This window comes from Limulus polyphemus, unplaced genomic scaffold (genome assembly GCF_000517525.1).
Source record: "Limulus polyphemus unplaced genomic scaffold, Limulus_polyphemus-2.1.2 Scaffold1427, whole genome shotgun sequence".
NCBI lineage: Eukaryota > Metazoa > Arthropoda > Merostomata > Xiphosura > Limulidae > Limulus > Limulus polyphemus.
In genome coordinates this window covers 1-8,855 of record NW_013667037.1, presented here as the reverse complement: position 1 = coordinate 8,855, position 8,855 = coordinate 1, and the positions used below count along the sequence as shown (strand labels likewise).

At 33.8% G+C, this 8,855-nt stretch overlaps 1 protein-coding gene across 1 annotated transcript in view; it reads right to left on the bottom strand.

Moving 5' to 3' along the window:
* Positions 1–6,347, bottom strand: part of LOC106463505 — a 41,307-nt gene extending 34,960 nt beyond the window's left edge. Inside the window, exon 1 of the mRNA XM_022391030.1 lies at positions 6,208–6,347. The gene's annotated coding sequence lies outside the window, so the exon portion shown is untranslated. The remainder of the gene's footprint in view (positions 1–6,207) is intronic.
* Positions 6,348–8,855: the final 2,508 nt, after the last annotated feature.

The following is an 8,855-nucleotide window of genomic DNA, read 5'->3' as shown; positions in this document are numbered from 1 at the left end:
AAGAAACTCTACTCAGTTTTGAGAATGGAAATGGTGAAGCTCCTGATGAAGTTACTACCACCGATGTGACATGAAGCAGAAGCCAATGAGATGGAAACCAGTATGGAAGAAGATACGTCCCATAAAATTAAGAGACTTTGTTGAATTGTAATTTTGTGTTTATAATTCGGTACATTTAATCAAGTTCTTGTTAATTGTTTATTGGTTTATTGTAAGTGGCTATTGTTCGGGATGAACAATACTAAGGAGGGGCAGTGTTGCGTCAGCGAGGTCATGTGACTAGTATCACGCCACCTCTTTCTAGAAATATCCTGTTCCTTCAAGAATGCCCTAGCATTTACTAGATATGTGTTAGTGTTGCATATATAAGACGTTCACAATGTGATGGGACAACAGTGTAATGAGTAATTGAACTGCAGTCAGAGAGTGTGTAATTGAGTATTGTTGAAGTCGTGCACATGAGATGTTTGTTATAGCGCGACTGTTGAAATTAAGTGTATCGTAAAGTTATATTCAGAAAGAATAAACCAGTTTTATTAAGAAAGGACTTGTGTCACTAAAGTTTCATCGGAACGAAGTTATGGAAAATTAATTAACGAACGGAGACGTAACACTATTTTAGATAGTTTCTATAATACTAAAATGATTTGAAAAACAGTAAGTCATTCATTTATTATATTTAATTGTATTAACTGATTATGTTAATGACCTTCAGGTAGAAATGCTGTTATCTTCAGCCAGCAAGCTCTCAATGAAGAGGTAACAATAGTAACTTTTACTTATGTAGATCCTTTAAATTGAGTAACTGACTTAATATTAAGCATGAGATTTAAATAAGCATCCTTTTCAGAATGTCATATATTAGTTATAGAAATAAAATCATTTTGCACACAAAACATCAGAAAATGCAAAAAATATGATTAGGTATGGAAGCAAAACTATAATGAGTACATTAAATCATAAAAGTGCAATTGACTGTATCATTCAGTGTTTATAAAAACATTATCTATGATAAAATCCTTTCATGATAGATAATTGTAATAATATGTAAAGTGAATTATTGGCTATAATATTTGTCTCATTCAAATAATGGATAATATGTTTGTTTGTTTATAATTAAGTACAAAGCTACACAATTTTCTTTTTCCTCCAACAACTGCTGTAATCTCTCTTCTTGTTTCTTTTGTTTTCCTCCAACAACTGCCGTAATCTCTCTTCTTGTTCCTTTTCTTTTCCTCCAACAACTGCTTTAATCTCTCTTTTTGTTTCTTTTCTCGTTCTTCTTGTTTATTTTCTCGTTCTTCTTGTTTCTTTTCTTTCTCCTCCAACCACTGCTGTAGTCTTTCTTCTTGTTTCTTTTCTCGTTCTTCTTGTTTCTTTTCTTTTCCCTCCAACAACTGCTGTAATCTCTCTTGTTTATTTTGCTGTTTGAGCTGCCAGTGTTGCAGGTTTTCTTGCCACTGCTGTTACCTCTCTTCTTGTTTCTTTTCTTTTTCCTCCAACACCTGCTGTAATCTCACTTCTTGTTTCTTTTCTTTTTCCTCCAACAACTGCCGTAATCTCTCTTCTTGTTCCTTTTCTTTTTCCTCCAACAACTGCTCTAATCTCTCTTTTTGTTTATTTTCTCGTTCTTCTTGTTTCTTTTCTTTCTCCTCCAACCACTGCTGTAGTCTTTCTTCTTGTTTCTTTTTTCGTTCTTCTTGTTTCTTTTCTTTTTCCTCCAACAACTGCTGTAATCTCTCTTGTTTATTTTGCTGTTTGAGCTGCCACTGTTGCAGGTTTTCTTGCTACTGCTGTTACCTCTCTTCTTGTTTCTTTTCTTTTTCCTCCAACAACTGCCGTAATCTCTCCTCTTGTTCCTTTTCTTTTTCCTCCAACAACTGCTCAAATCTCTCTTTTTTGTTTCTTTTCTCGTTCTTCTTGTTTATTTTCTCGTTCTTCTTGTTTCTTTTCTTTTTCCTCCAACAACTGCTGTAATCTCTCTTCTTGTTTCTTTTCTTGTTCTTTTTGTTTCTTTTGCTGTTCTTGTATTGCTGCCATCAAATCTGCTAAGCTGTAGTTTGATTTGCCACCTCTCGTTTTCATCTTCTTTTTTTTTATTTTTTTTATTTATTTTTATCCCACTTCTGACACCAATTTGTTACGTCTCAGGTCGTTAGTTAATTACTCGTAAAAATTATTTCTAAAGAACTTCAGCGATACAAGTCCTTTCTCAAATAAAATTAGTTTATTCTTTCTCAATACAACTTTGCAATACTCTTAATTTCCACACTTAAACACATGTTATAATTCTCAACGCACGATTCACGCACTTTACTTACTATCGCGCTTGACTCAATGGTCCGTCTATATTGTTATGTCTCTGTTCGTTTGTTAATTTCCGGTAGAAATTCTTCCCGAGAAACTTCAGCGATACAAGTCCTTTCCTAAATAAAACTAGTTTATTCTTTCTCAATACAACTTTACAATACACTTAATTTCCACAGTCACTTCAACACACGCTATAATTCTCAACGAACGATTCACTCATTTTACTTACTACTGCGCTTGACTCAATTGGCCGTCTCTATCTCTGCCTGTCTGCAATTCTATTATTTCTCTCCGTCGTCACTTTATTTTCCGGCTTATATACAATAAGAGCGTGCGTCTAGCAAACGCTCGAGCTTTCAGGAACGTTCGAGATACTCATTATGTGTTACCAGCCTCACGTGGCTTCCGCTGTCGTAACAATATCTTCAATCTCTCTGTCTGCTATTCAATTCCGATTAATAATCTCGCTTTATTTGGCGCACTTATATGCAAGAATAGAGGGCGCCTAACAAATACTGGATTATTTGTGATGTTCCCCTATCTTTCTAGAACTCATTACGTGTTACCAGCGTCACGTGACTTCCGCTGTCTTAACAGAATTATAGTAAGCAATTGTTACTAATTTTGATTAAAGAACATGATCATATGATTAAACCCTCTTTTAACATTAAATTTACGAATGCAGTATTCTATTGCATTATATTAATATGTATTTATTATATCAAACTGAAAACTTACAACACTAAAAACCAGGGTTTCGGTACCCTTGGTGGGCACAACACAAATAGCCCATTGTGTAGCTTTGTGCTTAGCTACAGACAAACAAACAAATATATCAAACTGTGGTAGCTTAATGTAAAACATGTAACTAACTTAAGTAGGATGATAGACAGAAAATGAGTTCCAACAGGATTCTTTTCAAGTCCCGGTTATACGACTGCGCTGAAACGAACAATGTACGTCATAAGTGGTTATTATAGCTGCAGTCGAAAATGTTACAAGGACATATAGATAATTTTAGCTTTTAATTTAAATATTATATGTGAGCAAGTTAAAAAGTGCCAAAAATTATGTTAAGGTATTAAGAAGAAATCCTAAGCACTTATGTACAACACAATTCATTGATCTGATTCGTAAGTAGACCTTCGTCTGTCTTTTTGTGTGTTGTTTTCCATATAATCGCCAACAGACTTAATTATACCTTTAAAACGTAAAAGATGAAAGTTGTGACGTCAAGCACCTCCCGGAATATTTTAACTTCTGTCCAGTTTAGCTATTTTTAAAGACTTTGTGCTAAGTTTAGAGAGCCTTCTCTGAGGTCGTGACTCAAATAATTCTTCACATCAAACATGATGTAATCAATCACTATTGTCGCTATTGAACAAATACATGAAACTTTTCAAACTAGTGGCCAAGGAGAAATACGTCTAAGTTTTCATACTTCATTTGTATTTTATTAAATATATAAGTATATAGCTATTTTTACTTTATATTGTTAGTAATAGTATACATAGTCAAACTTGACAAAACTGTGTATGTTCAATAAGTTTTATTATCCTAGAGGTTTTCAAATATTAAAATACTAATGTTTCTACTAAACTCGAGAAGTATAGCATCAAAACTATATTTTCAATATATTTTTAAACTTTACGTTTCGTAGTTGTTTCAGTCTGTTTTTGCTCTACTAGGTAGTTTGCTTCCAACATTATTTGTTTGTTGTAAAGCGAAAAGGTACATATCGCGAGTATGAAAACCAGATATTTAACGTTATAAGCCTACTGACTCTCCACTGGGCCACTAGGAGGCTGCCTGCAGCACTGAAGCTAATAATAATCCACCCATTAAGTTCTGTGCGGTTTGTTTCAACAACTAAAATAGTCAGATATTTCTGGGTGTGTATATGATTTTATATTTAGAAATATCTGAAACATTTCAAGTTCACAAAGTACGAATTATAAAAGGAAAAATAATATGTAACCAAAATAAAGAATAACCTTTTTATTACACTTTCACTATATTTTTTAAAACTAACATTTGATATCAGAAAATCTTTCAGTTTGTCTAAGCGTCTGATTAGTTGTAATACAAAGTTATAAAAGAACTGAAAAATATTATACTATATTATGTTTCCAGGATAATCTATGTTATGATCACCAACTATTATCAGATATGTTGTTGATGATAAAAACATACAACATAAATAAGACAGAAAATTCTTGTATATAATACGAAATTTTAATTATGTTCGAAACCTCCAAGTAATCAAATGTTTCTTTAATAATCAAAATATCACAAACAACTCATAATTTAAAACTATCCGCTTGCGATTTCCAAATTGCTGTTTGATTAAATAATGAAATGAAATTTACATTTTCCCTTTGTGATACAATTTTAATTAATCTGTACAAGCACATCCCAGTGGCACAGCGGAATGTGTGCAGACTTATACTACTAGAAACCTGGTTTCGATACCCATGGTGGGTAGAGCACATATAACCCTTTGTGTAGTTTTGTGCTTAATAACAAATAACAACAACAAGCTGTACAGAAAAAGTATACTTGTGTTACTATAGCCATCTTAAGAAAACAATATGGAATAATACATTATAATGAGAAAAGTTTAATACAATTCTAACTTAAATAGACTTCTAAACACTACACACATTGAGTTCAAAAAAGGCAAGGAACTTCACCTCTATTGCTGTTTCTATAGAATTAAATATACCGGTGTCATAAAGTTGGAGAAATTAGCTTCATTAACAAATAAACCCATGCTTGACTTTCGTTTTTATATGCGATGTTCCGTTTTTAATGTTTTTTCTTCAATATTAGTCATTAACTTACATTAGTTAAAATTTTGTTGATTTTTTTTATTTCTTTTTTTCTTTTAGTTTATGGAATGTAATTATGATGTCCTCGGTTCACTTACAACGTTAAAATACAGGGATCGATTCCCCGCGGTGAAAACAACAGATAGCCCATTGTGGCTTTGTTTTAAAACATACATGAAATTATGAACTGAAACCAGTTTGGGGAATTTTAAGTTACACGGGCCCGTTACTTCCTCAGAATAAAATTAAAGGTTTTTTTACTATTTCTTTCAGTTACACACTTAACGTGGAATTATTCTGAAAGAGGAATCATTCAATCACTTATCCCAATTTGCCAGTAAGTTGAATTTGTTTGTTGTTAAGCGCAAAGCAACATAATGGGATATATATGTTACATGTATTGTGCCCATCACAGGTATCGAAGCCTGGTTTCTAGGAGTATTACGGGCGGGGTCTTGTACAGATTAAATAAGTCCGAAGGCTATTATCTCGAAAGTAATTAATGAATTAAAATAACGTGGTTTATTTTTAACATAAAATTCCAACATTTTATGTTTTAATATGGCTTTAAATAAACGTAAGTACATCTGATAAAGTAGTATATATATATATATATTATCGAACTAATGTGCAACAAAAATGTTTGTTCATCAAATATCGCCTATATGACTAATTTTTGAGTTTAAATCTTTAAAAATATCCATTTATGTGCGTCCCAGTGGCACAGCGGTATGTCTGCGGACTTACAACGCTAGAATCCGGGTTTCGATACCCGTGGTGGGCAGAGCACAAATAGCCCATTGTGTAGCTATGTGCTTAATTACAAAGAAATAAAGAATTTATGTGCGTTAATAGCTTAAGATAAAAAAAGGCCATTATCAAAATGTTATCGTAAGATAACCTAAAAATATACCTAAAAATAATATGGCAATCAATTATTATATACTGTATAATAAGCCTGCGTTTATAAAAACAAAAACGGTTATCAAAATAATAATAGTGAAACATTCTAATATAGTCAAATCAAATTTCTTGTGTTTTAATATTATTATTTGACGTCACTTACCGTTATATTTATGCAAGCAGGATCATCAATTCATTATATCTCGTAAATAATTAAGATTATTTTCCGACTCTTTAACAGAGACACCAAATTTTACAAGTTTTCTAGACAACGCATTTTTACAGTTTGTTTTAGTTCTCAGGTCGAAAAGGTACTTCTAAACAGTGAACACAAGACAATCTATTTCTGTTCGCTTTTTTTTCTTCGGTAACACTACGTCACTGAATTTCCTTCACCTCACTGGCTGACTGCCAATATGTGTTTCATGAAAGCAAGAATACTTTACAGAAGTATACAATGTTTTAAGTAAACAAAACTTCACATTTTTGTTATCTATATCAATTTGAATTACAAAATTTTGTTCCTTTCACAACTTTTATTATTATTCGTTGCCATGATTAGTAACCCACACAATCACCTAAGCAATTATTAATAATAAGTTACTATTTCTCTGGGGGTTTCTTCCCATCAATCAACCAATTTACTTGAATGCTTTCAACAAGGATTTCCAGATTTCGCGAACCTCTATGCTACAATTTTTGGTTGTTTTATGAATTAAGTAGATGTAGACGACTTTATGTTTAATTTTCCCGCGTTCAGTCCACATCCCATTAGTTCAGTTTTTACTTCTTATTAAGCATAAAGCTACACAATTAACTATATGGGCTGTACTCATCACCGGTATCGAAACCTGGTTTTTAGCGTTATAAGCCTTCAGAATTACCATTGAGCCACTGGAAGCATTATTTTAGTATAATTTCAATGTATACTAGTTCTTCTCTGACCTGATGAGCACTGATGCTGCTTATTTAGCAGTTTTTCTGGATGATAGTAAAGTTAATTCAAGTACAAATAATAATAATAACATTGTTTTACTAATCCTTGTATTAATTACGATTTGTAAATGATTTAACTGCAATTGCAATTCACTTACTTAATCTAGTTCCCACCATAACAGTTGTTGTTCATGCAATTGATAATATCGTCTGTATGTTTTCATGGAAACCTTTAATATGGGGGGAATATGACTGTATAGATACAATTTTATTATTGGTGTTTATCTTCTTTATTTTTTCTTTGTAAAATGTACCATTGTCAGTGAGGGTTGTAATGATGTCTGATCTTCCTTCTTATTGGCATCTTCAGTGTAACTAATCTTGTATATTCTTCAAACTAGGCATCCTCTGAATCCCATCTTCACACTGTTGGGATGGTTTGATTTATAGTTGAGGTATTTACTCGTAGTTTACATTTAAACTCCCACAGTTATGTGTCTAGTAGTTGTCGGGGATGTAGCGCGGCACGCCACCAGATGGCGACACACATGTGTCAACCCCAGGCAATAGGGAGGGGTGGGTTAGAGATGATGATGTCATAGTGCCACTAACCAGAATCTATAACGTCATGGTTTCACGAAGAGAAACCAGAGAGCATTTCTAGGGAGACTGAAGTTATCATGTTGCCATGTGTCAACCTCAGGCAATAGGGAGGGGAAGAGAAGGGGTAGAGACAATGATGTCATAGTGCCATGCAACAGAGAAAATGAAGCCATAGTTCCACAAAGAGGAACCAGGGGATGTATTGCTGGGGTGTTATGATTGGCAGAAGTTGTCATGTTACCATGACAGTTGAAGTTGTCTAGAAAGAGTGTTGCTTGTTCAACAAAGTGGAACTAGAAGGCACATTGCTAGAGCACCATGGTGATCTCATCATAGTGTCTCAACATGTGAGTACATCATCAATGTCAAAATATAATTATGTCTGAAAGTTTCAAGTAAAACTATTATTTTAATTAAACAAGTATCATAACACTTTCATTCATGTCAGTTTTTATCATACATATTATCCAGCCCCCCAGTGGCACAGCGGTATGTTTGCAGACTTACAATGCTAGAATCCGGGTTTCGATACTCGTGCTGGGCAGAGCACAGATAGCCCAGAAACAAGAAGTGAGATTACAGCAGTTGTTGGAGGAAAAGGAAAAGAAACAAGAAGAGAGACAACAGCAGTGGCAAGAAAACCTGCAACAGTGGCAGCTCAAACAGCAAAATAAACAAGAGAGATTACAACAGTTGTTTGAGGAAAAAGAAAAGAAACAAGAAGAACGAGAAAAGAAACAAGAAGAGAGACCACAGCGGTGGTTAGAGGAAAAAGAAAATGAACAAGAAGAGAGACTACAGCAATGGATGGAGGAAAAAGAAAATAAACATGAAGAAAGTCTCCAACAATTGAGAGAAAGCCAGAGTACACAAATGGAAAACATTAGTAAATTTCAAAGTGAATTAAATACATTAAAGAATGATTTATTATCTTTTACACAAGGAGGATACATTACCCATCGACTTAATCAGCCCCAGACAATGGCAAGCCCCTTCCAGACCCTGCAGCTAGACCCTAATGCAGACATTTTCAGTCCTGTTAGAAGTCACATCCTAGATATAAATGTCAGCAATAGGGGTGATCTAGTACGAAGAAAGCCACAGAAAGTCGAAGGGAAGGCACTGTGGGAAGCATATAGAGTACAATTTGAGCTTCTGGCAGAGATGAATAGATGGACAGAGGAGCAGAATGCAGTATATCTGGCAACGAGCTTGAAGGGACAACCACTGGAAATACTTGGGCAGTTGTCAGCAGACAACAGACACAACTAT